The sequence below is a fragment of the Galeopterus variegatus genome, unplaced genomic scaffold, assembly GCF_000696425.1.
Source record: "Galeopterus variegatus unplaced genomic scaffold, G_variegatus-3.0.2 Scaffold1700, whole genome shotgun sequence".
Classification (NCBI taxonomy): Eukaryota; Metazoa; Chordata; class Mammalia; order Dermoptera; family Cynocephalidae; genus Galeopterus; species Galeopterus variegatus.
Genome location: NW_007727811.1, coordinates 349798 through 362539, shown reverse-complemented (window position 1 = coordinate 362539; position 12742 = coordinate 349798). Strand labels below are relative to the sequence as shown.

The 12742-nt window shown below is 43.6% G+C and overlaps 2 long non-coding RNA genes across 2 annotated transcripts in view; one reads left to right on the top strand and one right to left on the bottom strand.

Annotated features, from left to right (window-relative positions):
- Positions 1–9138: 9138 nt before the first annotated feature.
- On the bottom strand, positions 9139–12383 carry LOC103595169. Its single transcript, XR_550922.1, has 2 exons — positions 10024–12383; positions 9139–9870 (listed from the first exon to the last, which is right to left on the bottom strand). It is a non-coding gene; the product is annotated as an uncharacterized LOC103595169 (long non-coding RNA).
- A 13-nt stretch (positions 12384–12396) lies between these two features.
- LOC103595168 overlaps positions 12397–12742 on the top strand; it is a 3721-nt gene continuing 3375 nt past the window's right edge. Inside the window, exon 1 of the long non-coding RNA XR_550921.1 lies at positions 12397–12510. This is a non-coding gene — a long non-coding RNA (uncharacterized LOC103595168). The remainder of the gene's footprint in view (positions 12511–12742) is intronic.

Here is a 12742-nt window from a genome sequence, read left to right as displayed (position 1 = left end):
ATATAAACACTGAACAACAGAGTCCCAAAATATATGGAGCAAATATTGACAGCACTGAAGGGAGAAATAATTATTTTAAATTTTTTATTTTTTACGTATTTGTTTGTTTGTTTTTGGCAGCTGGCCAATAGAGGGATCAAACCCTGGATCTTGGTGTTATTAGCACCATGCTCTAACCAACTGAGCTAACCAGCCAGCCCTTTTTTATTGATAGAATTAAAGAGGTTTAATTTTTAGGAGTATGGTGTAACTGAAATTCTCATGATTGCTCATGGTGGTGTGACATGGTACAACCACTTTGGAAAACTGTTTAGAATTTTCTTCTAGATTTAAACATGAATCTAACTAATGATATACCAGTTTCACTCCCAGAAAAAAAAGTACATCCTCAACAAATGTAAGCAAGAATGTTTATAGCAGCATTATTTATTTTTTATTTACAAATTATTTATTTTTTGAACACATAATCATATATAATTATGGGGTATGAAGTAATGTTACAGTGTGGAATGTATAGTGTGGAATGACTAAATCAAGCTAATTCACATATCCATCATCTTAAATACTTTTCATTTATTCCTCCTGTCTAACTGTAACTTTGTACCCTTTGACCAACATCTCCATTCCCCTGACCCCTCAGCCTCTGGTAACCACCATTCTACTCTCTGCTTCCATGAGTTTGATTGTTTTAGATTCCACATATAAGTAAGAACATTCTGTATTTGTCTAGAAATAGTTCTACAATAACAGTTGTAGATCTCAATACCCTGCTTTCAATAATGGATATAACATCCTAGACAGAAGATCAATAAGGAAACAGAGGCCTTGACAAACACTATAAACCAACTAGACCTAACAGACGTATACACAACACTCCACCCATCAGCAGAATATACCTTCTTCTCAAGTGCACATGGATTGACCATACTGACAAAACATTTTTTTGTGTGTGTGGCTGGCTGGTACAGGGATCAAACTCTGGACCTTGGGCAAATCTTAATTTAAAAATCTCCCAACAAAGAAAAGCCCAGGACTACCAGGACTAGATGGCTTCACTGCTGAATTTTACCAAACATCTAAATAATCAACACCAGTCCTTCTCAAACTCTCCCAAAAAATTGAGAGGAGGGAACACTTCTAATTTATTCTAATTCAGTACTGCCCTGATACCAAAGTCAAACAAAGACACAAAAGAAAAGAAAACTACAGGTCAATATCCATTATTAACATAGGTTTTAGCCTATAAAATAATTCTCAATAAATTTATTTTATTTATTTACTTTTTTTAAAAAAAGATGACCTGTAAGGGGATCTTAACCCTTGACTTGGTGTTGTCAGCACCACGCTCTCCCAAGTGAGCTAACCAGCCATCCCCATATAGGGATCCGAACCCGTGGCCTTGGTGTTATCAGCAGCACACTTTCCCAAGTGAGCCACAGGCCAGCCCTATACTTCTCAATAAATTTAAAAGAATTGAAATTATACAATATCTTTTCTGACCACAATGGGATGAAGTTAGAAGTCAGTAGTGGAAGGAAAACTGAAAAATTCACAAATGTGTGTGGAAAGTAAACAACACGCTCTTAACCAGTGGGTCAAAGAAGAAACCACCAGGGAAATTATAACATACTTTGAAAACACACCAATGAAAACACACCGAAACTTACGAGACCAATGAAAACATACCAAAACTTATGGGATGCAGTGAATGCAGTACTCAGAGGGGAATATCTATCTATAAATGCATAAAGATCTCAAATCAACAACCTAACTTTATACTTTAAGGAACTAGAAAAAGAAGAGCAAACTAAACCCAAAGCCAACAGAAGGAAGGAAATAATAAAGATTAGAGCACAGATAAATGACATAGAGAGTTAAAAAAAAAACAATAGCATCAATAAAACCAAAAGTTGGTTCTTTGGTTTTAGAAAAAATTGACAAAACTTTAGTTAAACTGACTGAGAAAAAGAGACAAAAGATGCAAAGAACTAAAATCAGGAAGAAAAGCAGAGACATTACTACTGGGGTTATTACTACTTGCCTTATAGAAATTAAAAGAATTATAAGAGAACACTATGAACAATTGTATGCCAACAAATAAGATAATCTTGATAAAATGGACATTGCTAGAACTACACAAATTATCAAAACTTACTCAAGAAGAATTAGACTAAGGTCATGGGTTCAGATCCCTGTACCAGCCAGACTCCAAAAAAAAAAAGAAAGAAAGAAAGAAATAGAAAATCTCTACAGACCTCTAATAAGCAAAGAGATTGAATCAGTAATCAAAAATCTCCCAATAAAGAATAGTCTAGCACCAGATGGCTTCACTGGTCAATTCTACCAAACACTTAAAGAAAAATTAACATCAATCCTACTCAAAGTCCTCCAAAAAATCGAAGAGGAGGGAACACTTCCCAACACATTTTATGAGGCCAGCATTACTGCTACCAAAACCAGAGAAAGATTCCACATGGAAACTACAGACCAATATTCTTTATGTATATAGACACAAAAATACTCAACAAAATACTAGTAAACCGAATCCAATAGCACATTAAAAAGGATTATACACCATGACCAAAGGGGATTTACCCCAGGAATGTATAAGGGTGGTTCAATATAAGAATATCAGTGTCATATACCACATTAGTCAGACAATGTGGACAATAGGACAATAACATATCTGACATGTGTTATTTGTTTGAATCTATCAATAATAGTATTTATGAGGTAGATATCATCAGTTACATTTTGGAGTTACGGACTTGGAGATTCCAAGGTACTAAGTGACTTTAGGTCCCAAGGGTAGGGAGTAGTGGGGGCTTAGGGCACCTTGGGCCAGCGTGGCAAGGATGAACGTAGGGAACATGATGGTGGGCAACAAAACTGCCCACATGATCATCTCAATGGATGCAGAAAAAGCACTTGATAAAAATTAACACCTTTTCATGATAAAAACACTCAGCAAAGTAAGAATAGGAGGATAGCTTTTTCAGCAATTTGTATTGGAACAATTAAATATCTAAAAAAATCAACTTGGATCCATACCTCACAACAGATATAAAATTTATGATGTACGATACCATTTATAGAAAACTCTAGAAAATGCAAACTAATCTATAGTAACAGAAAGCAGATTAGTGTTTGCTTTGGGTTGGGAGGTGGGGGTCAGGAAAGAAGGACCACAAAGGGGTATAAAGAAACTTTTGGGCATGATGGATATGTCCACTATCTTGGTTGTAGTGATAGTTTCAGAGGTGAACATGTAATGTCAAGACTTTTCAAATTGTGTGTTTTAAATATGTGCTATTCACTGTATATTAACTATATCTCAGTAAAGTTTTTTTATTTTTATTTTTTTAAAAGATGACTGGTAAGGGGATCTCAACCCTTGGCTTGGTGTTGTCAGCACCACGCTCAGCCAGTGAGCTAACCGGCCATCTCTATATGGGATCCGAACCCGTGGCCTTGGTGTTATCAGCACTGCACTCTCCCGAGTGAGCCACGGGCCGGCCCAGTAAAGGTTTTTTTTAAATGTGACAAATAAAGAATACCTTAAGAAAAAAAAAGAATGGAGCACCCAGTGGTGATCAGTCCCTATTTATTTTAGAAATGAGTTAATGGAATTAATGACTGGTGAGTCTACAGACCAACCCCTGGAGACCGGGAAGGGAGAGACACTAAGAAACAGAAAGCAAGACTGCAGCAGAATCGTGTTGCCCACCATCATGTTGCCCAGGCTTAGCCTTGCCAGTCTGGCCTGAAGTGCCCTGATCCCAGAAGGCACTGCCTTCCAGGCTTTTTCCTTCACTTTTTTGTGGAATTACTTGGTGTTCCCTGTGCAACCCCTGTGTTTTCCCACCTCCCTGCCTTTGTTCCAGCTGTCCTTCTACCACTTCTGTCAGCTGGAAGCTCATCTGTCTCTTGTGGGAGGCCAGAGCAGGGGCCAGGTCAGTCTTGGGTTCCCACCCCATTCTGGGGTAAGGGGTCAGTGGGGTTGAGGCAGAAGGGGATCCCACGGTCCTGGTCCCTACCTTTGTGATGGCACTGGCAGCCTGAGGAGGTGTGGCAGGGGGCTCCTGGAGCAAGGCCATCACTTTTGTTGTTTTAGGGCTTTCTTTGCTTCAGAGCCATCCTGGGTGCTTGCAAGTATGGAGTTCTAGGAGTAGGGCCACTCCTCACCTGGCCGCCGGTCTCTGTCCAGCCCTGAGCTTGCCATGACTTTGCCCAGGTTCCTCCATGGTGGCTCCTCCCCAGTCCCCCAAACTGAAGGGCTCCCTTCCCAAACGGGCAATTTCTCTGTAATAGGAGGTTCACCCTCCTTCCAAAGCTGGACAGGGCCAAGGCCGGGGGAAGGGGGCAGGAGGTGCCCATGCTGGGCCTCCATATCCCAAGGGATGAATGAGGAAGGACCAAGTGGCGTCCTGAAGACATATCAGAGGGAACTCCTCACTGGCCAGCCCGGACAACACCAGAAGCCTGACTTGCGGGATCCTTGTCCTTCCCCCCAGCTTTCCTTCACCTTCCAAATCTGTTCCACATCCAGCCTATTTTCCCTCTTGTCCTGTCTCCTCCAGGATTCAGCTTCCTCCACAATGAGGTGGGGATGGAAGCACCTGCCTCTCAGGAGAGATGTGAAGGTCAGGCCCCTGGCCCTGTGCAGCCAGTCATGTTCAAGGAATTGTCTGAACTGATGAAAGTGTTTTGTAAATTGGAAAACACTAGAGAAATATTAGCCGTTATAATTGGTCCACTTAACTTCCTCAGACCAAGTTCTTCCCAAGCAAAACAAATTCCCCTCAACTCCCTCTCCCCACTAAACTGCAAATCCCCATAACTGCCCTCCTTCCTCTTTTCCAGTCTCAACCCAAACTTGGCTCGCCTTGCCCATCCCAGGCACAGGTCCGGCAGGAAGTGACCAGCCTCCATTGCTTCCTGCCCCAGGTCTGGGAAAGTTCACAGGATCCTGAGCTGAGAGATAAAGGGAGTAGCAGGAACCGTGCTTCCTCCTGAAAAAGCACCTCCCCCTCTTCCTCCCTTGCCCTCCAGACTCAAGGCAGGAAGAGAAACCTGGGGAAAGGGCCTCGGAGGAGAGGCCTCCATCATGTGTCCATTCTCATCAGTCAGTGGGTGTCACCTTTATCCCAAAGGGAAGAGCCTCCTTACCATGGCTCTCCCACCTGCTCCAAACTTCTCCCTCCTCAGGTCCCTGGGGGCATTGTGCCTTTGCTCCCAGGTTTTGGGGAAAGCGAAGGGATGTGTTTGTGAGGGGGTGTTGAGAGGACAGGGTAACACTGGGCACACATTCCTTGTGCTGTGGACACTCCCAAAATACCATTTGGCTCTTTGCTTGCTGCAACACACATTTCCTAAGTACATGCTCGGTACCACTCAGCTGGACACCAAAACTGGAAGGCACCTTCAGAATGGGGGTGTCAGAAAGGGACAAAGCCCACCTTAGGGGGAAGGATCTCAGATCTCTTCCAAAGGAGGGCACAGAACACATGAACCAAGAAACGGAACAATGGTGTAGGATCCGTTTGCAGAACTGCAAAAAGTTCTATGAAGACAGAGGAAAAGAAGGATGAGGCAGCGGCAATAAATTAGTCTGGTGAGATGGGCAGGGGCCAACTCACAAAAGATATTGGGTACTAATCTAATCTAAGGAGGTAGAACTTTACCCTGAAAGCTATGGGTGGGAACAGAACCAGAAGTGCTGCCAGGAACACCACGGGGGGAAGAAGGGTTCAGTGAAGTCAGATGAGAACAGACAGTGGTCTTTAGACTTGTCAATGTGGCAGTCACTAGCCACTGACGGGCAGCACTGGAGGCAAAGTGGAGGGGAGGCATGAACCTGTGGTGACCACATGATATATGGTTTTCTCTCAGCAGGCTAAACTCCTACATAGGAGGGGGTAAGAATGGATGGATTAATTCAGGGTTGGGATTCTGAGGGAGACTGCAGTGGAAGGACATGGTGACAAGAAAGATGGAGTAATTAATGATGAACGAATGAAGTGATGAACATGGGATCTAGATCTGGAACTGGATAGAATTTGGTGGCCAGAGTGGGATAACTATTTTTTAAAAGATTTTCATGGGCCGAGCCCGTGGCGCACTCGGGAGAGTGCAGCGCTCCCGCCGCAGGTTCGGATCCTATATAGGGATGACTGGTGCGCTCACAGCGCTCACTGGTTGAGCGCGGTGCGGCCAGTCTCAAAAAGGACAAAAAAAAAAAGATTTTCATGCCAACAGAGAAAGGGCAGCTAGCTATTTACAGCAGTGATTTACCAGTGATCTATATTCTTCACTCAGGGTTCCAAACTAGAATACTGGTGAAAGTCCCATTGTGTCTATCTCCAGATCTGTAAAATAGAGAACTGTACTAGATGATCCCTAAAATCCTTCCAGCACTATTAGGCAGTGATTCACTGCTATTGTCTTATTTGTATCCTCTTTACACCTACCTTAGTGTAATGACCAACCTTACATCCTCAATAAATGTTTGAGTACCTGATGGTATTTCTCTCACAGTCACCTGTCAGTGTCTAGGTACATCAACAGTGCCCAACCTGTTGACTGAGTGATGGTGACATCCTGAGGAAGTCCCTCCCTTTGCCTCCCTAGCAACCCTTCCTGTGAAGTGTTTGAGGACCAGATGCAAGTCCAGCCCTCAGTCACCACCTCCCTACCTTCAGATTCCTCTTGCCATGGTCCATCTTACAGTCTATAGTGACCAAAAGAGAGTACTGCCAAGTGGGTAAGAGGGCAGGTTCTGGAGTCAGACCCCTTACGTTGACTACAGTTCTTCTATTACTTTGGATACGTTACTTAATGTCTATTATTTTCTCATAAAAGTTTTATGACTCATTTTTCACATTTCTGAATTTATTTTCATGAGTAGTGTGAGGTAGGGACCTAATTTTATTTTTCTTCCATTTGGCTAGTTGATTGTCTCAATACTATTTACTAGAGAACTCATCCTTTCCCCACTCAGGTGCATGGTTCTTCTGGCTCTTACAAGTATTTCCACATATGCATAGGTCTGTTTCTTGGTTCCTTGCTCTGTTCTGTTTCCTAATTTATTTCCATTTCTACCTACCTAGTCTCATTTTATTCTTATTTATCACATACTTTAGTTACTATCTCTTTATATTGTCTTGATACTGAAAGAACACAGAATTTCCCTACTAGTCCTGTGTTTTTCCTAGAAATTTCTCCAAATTGTCTTAGACATCCTTGGTGCTTTACCCTATGATTTTAGAATTAAGTTTGTCTAGTTCCTTTAAAAAGCGGCTAATGTCCCTATGCCTCCATTTCCTTTACTATGACCTATGCTTCTTGGGACTGCAAAGACTAAGTGTAAGCAATGAACACAGCACCTGGCATTAAGACCTTGAACACAAGAAACACTCAGTATCATCTTCCCCAAAAGCTCAACCTGACGCAGTCACTGTGCTGTTTTAAAACCTTTGTTGGCTTCCCAGTCATGCAGAGTAAAGTTCGAGCACGGTCTGCCAAGCCACCTGACCCCAGCTTTCCTTTCCCGCAGCACCTCCTGCCTCTCCCTTCTTCCTGCCCACTACTGCTATCAGGCTCCAGACCCAGCAAACTTACTGTTACCCGAGCATAGCACCCTGCCCTCCCACATGCTATCCCTTCAGCTGGGGATCCTCCTCACAGTTTTGCATTTATCCTCTGAGAATAAAATGAAAAAGCCAACATGGAGTAAACATGATAGTGATGGGCCATCTGTAGAATGGTCTACAATGATCTGACATGGGTGAGTGGAGCTCCAAGAACACCCAAATCTCAATTACAGGTAACCAGTTGGTGGTTTCCTGAGTATATCATTTGTATCAGCATCCATCAGCTCATAGCATCATCATGCACACTAAATCTGACCAAAAAAGTCTCCTTTGATAAAGGAAGGAAGGGTAATCATCAAGGAATGGACAAAGGAAGCCTGCAGAATCAGGATTTTAGGGAGAAAGGGCATCCTGACCAGGTGATAGGGAATTTGTCCTGTGGTGGAATGAAGCCAACAGGCTACTATGGGCACATACATTAGTCTCTTGTGAGTTAGGTTCAGGTGAGTCTTGTCCTGGAAGTGACCCTCTTCCACTGACCACATCAGGTTTCTTGTCTTACAAAACTTGGGCAGTGGAGATGCCACGAGTCCCATCCTAGAGGAGCCAGCCTGTGTCGTGGATGGACATGTTTATCGGATTGATAACACTGTTTATTCTCGCTTCAGTGTCTCTCTTCACTCCCAGGTCCACGCCTTGAATCCACATAGCCTCAGGTAGAGTATCACAACAGCTTCCAGCCTGCTCCTCTCCAAGTTCTTCTGTTGACTCCTCTCAGACAGGCTGATACCACACAATTGCCCTGTTCAAGAGCACAAGCATGAAACTGCACTCCTCAGACTGGCTTTTGTGGTTTTCCATAACTCGACCTCATTGTCCTTTATTTTTCATTACAGCTCAAAATGCTCTTGTTTCTCTCGTGGGTCTCGGGCAGGGGACAGCGCACAGCTCATTTAATGCTGCTCTCCCACTGATGACTCCCGCCTGTTCTCCTTTGCCTGCAAGTCCCACTACTCTACAGCTTCAAAAACTGGCTCCAGGGCCGGCCCGTGGCTCACTTGGGAGAGTGTGGTGCTGACAACAGCAAGTCAAGGGTTAAGATCCCCTTACCAGTCATCTTTAAAAAACAAACAACAACAACAACAACAAAAAACTAGCTTCAGCCCTTCCCGACTCCACCCCCCCCACAGGAAAGCAATTTCTTCCTATGTTTCCTTGTTGTCCTGAACATGGCTCACCTTTTCCCCTGCCAGCTCTTTTGGTTCCCCCTACAGCCTCCTCAGCACTGGGCACTGGCAGTATACCCAGGGCTCTCCTGGGCACCTTGCAGCAGGGCTGGCAAAGGGAACAAAATGCTGATTCTAACTGCAATTGGCTTCTCCACTATGTTCCTCACTTGAATTAACAGCAAATTTTCCATAGGGCCTCCCCTGACTTCCAGGGCAATTCCCAAGAACCCAGCAGAGGAATTGGTATAAAATCAAAAGACTGAGATGAAGGCCTCAAGGGAAACCTCTGGAAAGAAGAGACCAGACACTAATAGGGATGTGTGTGAAATACTGGTTTTTATTGGTTGGCACAAGATTACAACCTACAATTCCAATGCCCTTCCCTCCCACACAGCTCAAATGGAAAGAAACTGATTAACATATAGAAAGGAACGACAGGCTCACAGGTTTAAGCATGTTTTTACAAAAAGGAATGGGATGGGGTGGTGGAATTTTAGGGGTAGTACCAAAGCTCTCTCTATACTACAGGGGAGGGGTCTGCCTGTCTCCTGCTGCTGGCTTCACATAAGGGGACACGTCAGTAAAGAAGGGGAAGGGTGCATGTGGCTGGCCTGCTATTAAAGGAGGTAGGGGGGATGGTATCTGCTGTACGCCTATCTGGGGTCAAACCTGGGGCTGGACCAGTGTCCCTTTCTTCTGAGCCCTCCTCCACAACCCAACTGTACTTCTGGCTGCAACCATGGAAAGGAGGTGTGAAGGAAGCCCAAACTCCCACCTTGAAAAAAGGAAACTGGAAAACTCAGTGTCCTTTTGCCTTCTCTGAACCAAATTCCACTCCCCTCAGCTGCTGAGAGCACGGTAAAAGTCTTCCTTAGCAGCCCTGTGTGGGCAAGAAGAAAAGCTTGACTTTCCACGCAGTACTAAGCAAGTACATTTTTCTGTTTTGGAAACAAAAAAAAAAAAAAAATGGGAAAACAAGACCATGCACTCAATGGTCTAAATCCTGGAGGGCATCTGCACTGGGGGTAAGGGCAATGTTACTCCCCTATGTCCTTAACTGACTTTCCACGCAGTACTAAGCAAGTACATTTTTCTGTTTTGGAAACAAAAAAAAAAAAAATGGGAAAACAAGACCACGCACTCAATGGTCTAAATCTTGGAGGGCATCTGCACTGGGGGTAAGGGCAATGTTACTCCCCTATGTCCTTAACCCTGCACCAGGTGCAAGAGGTTTATGGACCACAACCAACCCCTCCTTCCCTACAAGCACCATTCCTTGGATTCCCCAGTTTTGTTAAGCTCATATGGGGTTATTCCTGCCACCCTCTACAAAGATGACTCAGTCTGCTGGCTGTTCCATTTTCTACCCTTTCTACAGTTATGAAACACACTACTTAAACAGGTGCTAGATATGCTCTCACTCAGAAGCCCAAGGGACTAAGTGACCTAATGATGGGAAGGCTAAATTGTTTGCTTTCCTGGGCAGTCCTGATGGAAATGGACTGCAGCAAGGTTCTGGTGGGATTAGAGCAGTCTAGTTTGGGCCACTCTGTGAATCCCCAGGGGACTGGGTCCCTGGATCCCTGGCTCTCTATCTCAATTTTAGAGATATTCACTGGACTTGACCATTTAAGCCTCAGCTAATGTATGGGCACTAGAGGGAAGGGACAGAAAGACTTCTGTTCTTTGGGAAAAGTTAAACTCAATATATCTCGGCCACTTTGCTTTAATCCAAGGGATTCCCTGGAAACACGTGTTGAACTTAGCCAAGAGGAGACTGCATCTGGACAGGACACCTGTGGTAGGGAAGAAAGCACATCTAGTTCCTCTCTCACTCTTTCTCTCTCTGGCAGCTGCTGGTACAGGGATTAAACCCTGGACTTTGGTGCTGTCAGCACCATGCTCTAACCAACTGAGCTAACCTGCCAGCCCTAGGTCATCTCTATTAAAATGGAATGGTCCTAGGGATGTTACCCTTTCTGATGCTGATGGTAGATGGCAGATGGAGTGGAGATGATCATAGTAAGGAAACCCCCTTTGAAAATTTTTAGGCTGTTTGGAGACCATACACTACAGCTCAGCAAACAGAGCTGGGACCTTGCTGCCTCTTCAGAGCCCATCCCCTACTAAGGTCATCGGATAGAATGGAAAATAAGGTCCCTGAAATAAAGGCTGGGCTGGCAAAAGCAAGTGTGAAGATACTACTATTAGGCGTCCACTTCCTCTTTCTGATACACTACAGTAGATGAGAGACACCTGTTTCACTTTCATTTCCAACAGTCCCCAACATCCTCCAGTGCTCCTGACTTCCTTAATTAAGCACATGGCAAACTGGCGGCTATCATTCTTAAAACAGATGCACTAACTGGAACTTTACCTATTCTAACCACCAACCCTTTCTTTGATTATAAACCAGTTTGAAAGTTTTCAGACCATGAAACAATACAACAAAACTGACATTTACAAAACTGTAGCACATACTTATTACTTTTATGCTAGAGTGCACCAATTGCTTTTCTAACTACTAATGCAACACTATGCCACTGGGCCCTGGACTCCCTCATGTATCTGAGCATGTACATGGTACATGGACTCCCCCACGTACCCTGAGCAACACATCTATGTCTGTTCACAGAGTGAAAGGGTGAGGTTCTCAGAAGCTAAACAAAACTCTAGTAGCAAATTAGATTTTTGAAGAGAGAGTCCCTTTGGAAAATTCTGAGCAAAAATGCTCACACCCACAAGGGAAGAGGTGAAAGGGCAGGTTTCTGTCTGTGAGCTGCAGCTTAGATGCCTGTCATTCCTTTCTGAACTCTTTCATGTTATTGGGAGGACACAAGCCTTTTGCTCACTGAGCAAAGTCTCTAAGTCCTCACTTCACTTTACGGCTTTGGAAGCTCTCCAAGACCTAACTTCAGATCTGCTCCCTGGAGAGGCTCTGTGTGGAACAGACCAATCCATTTCTGTTCCTGTTCCTGGGTGTCTCAATAATCAGCCTCTACCTTCCCAGGCATGAGTCATATCTGTTACGCTGCTGGAATTGAGTAACTAAAACTAGACGTCCTTTGGGATCATTTACTAGTGGCACATTTTCTACACAACGTGGGGAGGTTAAAAAACAAGGTTGAACCCTGAAAAAAAAATTTTTTTTTTCAGTGGGACAATAAAGAGATGAAAGAGGCTACATGGATCTGTGGCTGCTTTAGCTTAACATTTTCAGTTCAGCACAAAAGTGCTCAGGAAAACAGGCTCAAATCAGGATGACTTTCTAGAGGGATTTACAGACAATCTCACTGGTAAAATGATTTCCTAAAGGTGAGCCGCTTCATCTCACACTAGAGATGGGAGTACAGTCTTAAGGCCCAGCATTGAAAATGGGGCATCTTGCCTTTTTCCCTAAGAAGTTGAAAAAACTTAAGATTTTGATCTAAATGCCTGGTTGGGACCTCAAGCTCAGAAAGCTATTTTACTGTACTGTTGAGATCTTTTCTGAAAGGAACACCCACATATAATAAGCAATTTGGTAGATAATTATTCCAGACCAGAATTTATGTTCTCCAACTCAATGATTGATTGGGGGGGGGGGGGGCCCCTGGAAGGATAGATAGCACATCAAAATGGTGATGAACCTAGCCAAAAAAAAAAAACCTAGCTGCTGTTTTTTTGTATCCTTTAAAGCCTATATCCAGGCTTTTAAATGCCTTTTTTGGTATTGCCTGATAAGAAGTCAAATAAGTTTTGGGGTTAAGAACTGAGAACATAAACCAAAGAAAACCAAGAATAATTAAACTACTGACCGCCAGAGGAGTCTCTCTCCAGCTTCTAGATAGTAATTTTACTTTTTTGGCCAAAAGTTTCTTCTTCAGCAGAGTTCTCAATTCTGAGTTAATGTAGCTTCTCTTGGATCTATCCACCCAACGA